Source organism: Fukomys damarensis, unplaced genomic scaffold, assembly GCF_012274545.1.
Source record: "Fukomys damarensis isolate Sample0158 unplaced genomic scaffold, DMR_v1.0_HiC HiC_scaffold_4, whole genome shotgun sequence".
Lineage (NCBI taxonomy): Eukaryota > Metazoa > Chordata > Mammalia > Rodentia > Bathyergidae > Fukomys > Fukomys damarensis.
The window spans coordinates 30700281-30702352 of record NW_022900916.1 but is presented as its reverse complement, the minus strand read 5'-3'; the positions used below and the strand labels follow the sequence as shown (position 1 = coordinate 30702352).

Below are 2072 nucleotides of genomic sequence, written 5' to 3'. Positions count from 1 at the left end.
AGTCTATCCAACCATGCCTCCTAACTTACCCCATATTTTCTGTTTTGCTCTGTGATGCGTGACGGATAATTCCTTTTGTAGCAGTTAATCATGCCATATTATTTTTAGTCAAGTACAGCCTTTTCAATATGTCACCTAGAGACCATTTCACCCACTGCTCTACTTGGCTTCCCACCTCTTTTCAGCAATGGTGAGGCAGATTCCTTTTCCTTGGGGAAGAGAAATCTATGGTTTGTTGTCTCTGCTAATAACAAAAATTTCACAGAGCTAAATAGCAAAGTTGTTGTTTTGGGCATCTTTCACACAAACCACATCAAAAGAGCCTGAATGTCTCACTGTTGATCATCCCAATTTTTCCTAAGTTAGCAATTCTGGTCACCAGGCACAGGTTACCAGTGCCAAACTTGGGTAAAATCTGTAATCTTGATAGTCTCTAAATCACTCTGGATGGTGTCATTCATTTTGATGAGGGAACCAGAGAATTGATATTGGGAGCATAGCTGGTCACCAAATGATAGATTCCTCTTGTGTCCTTGGAGATCTTTCTCACTTTGCACAACTTATACTTGGCTTCTTCAGGTGTAACACAGTGAAGGGCCAAGTGACCTTTGGTGGTGTATATCAGATGAAAATTCTCTCTTGTTGATGCTAATGACATCCATAAAGCCATTGGACTCTGCTACCAATTTTAATGAAGCACTGCATGCAAACATTCTTGATTTTGTCTGCTGTCAGAGCATACTTAAGTCTATTCCTTAGGCAAACGATGACAGGCAGACATTCTGTCCGTTTGTGGGAAGGACTAGATGGACAAAACGCATTGATCAATGTATCCAGCAGCCAATGTTTTGAACTATTCACTTCAAATATTTCTTGGGACCAAAAGCTCTGGATATGCTGGGAATGGAATTTCTTTTGATCTTCATGGCAATTCATGAATTCTCTTTTCTGCTATATCTGAATGCCTTTATGTCTCTCTATATATGTATTTTGACTATTTCTTTTCTAAACTTTTATTGAAAGTATGTATGTCACTATCATTTTCTATTCCACAGAAGTATTTTTAAACTTGAGTTTTCTTCTTTGAACATAATAAATATAGTTGTCTTATAATCTCTGTTTGATAATTCAAAAATCTGGTCTTCGAAGGACTATTTCTTTGTCTTTCCTGCCAGTTCCCACTTATAGGGTCTTATTTCTTGGATATCATTGTGTGTTTCTCTTTTCCTCAAAACATTATTTTTAGGGACATTTTAAGGCCTAAGGTAAAAGTAACTTGCTCTAGACATGATCTTCAAGAACTTAGGGGGTTACTAGGCTGGAACATTTGAATTCAAGGTTTGAGATTTTTGGCAACTGAAAACAACAGATTTCTGTAAGCACTAGCCCATAGTCATAGCCTCCCTGGGACAGGTCCATTAATACTTTTCTCTTCTGTCCCAGGTCTTTTCTGGGCCATGCAGACCTATCCCAGGTCTTTTTTGTGGGAGATATGGGCATAGTATACTTTTGCATATGTGAAAGTCATTAAGCCCCTTTGGGACAGAGATTTAATGACAGTGAGTCTTCCATTAATCTTTCTACTTTGGGTGAATCCTAGGCTTATAATTCTGTTCCTTTTGCTCCAGGAGACTACCAAAAAGGAAATTCTTTAGTTATTTTCAGCAAGAGAATTCATTCAAATAACCTAGCCTGCCACAGGCAGAAATGAGTGTGTTTATATTTCAAATGGTTGGCTTGGTGTTTGTCCCTTTGACCCAATCTTCTTATCATTTGACTTTCTCCCTAGAAAGTGAGTACCATTTTATCTAATGAATTATATGACACTTCCTATATACCAGGATAAATTTCCATAATAAACTGTATAAATATTGTACAAATATTAACTCATGTAATCCTCCTAAAGACCCTATGAAACTATTATTATTATTATTATTATTATTGTTGTTGTTATTATTGAACAAAATCTGAAGCCCTTAGAGCTCAAGTTACTTTCCTAAGATCTCACAGCTGTTCAGTGTCAGAGCCAGCATTTGACCCCGGGAAGACTGGCTTTAGAACACAGAGACATA

General features: G+C 37.3%; 1 pseudogene; it reads right to left on the bottom strand.

Moving 5' to 3' along the window:
* LOC104865043 lies at positions 1 to 926 on the bottom strand (annotated as a pseudogene).
* Positions 927 to 2072: the final 1146 nt, after the last annotated feature.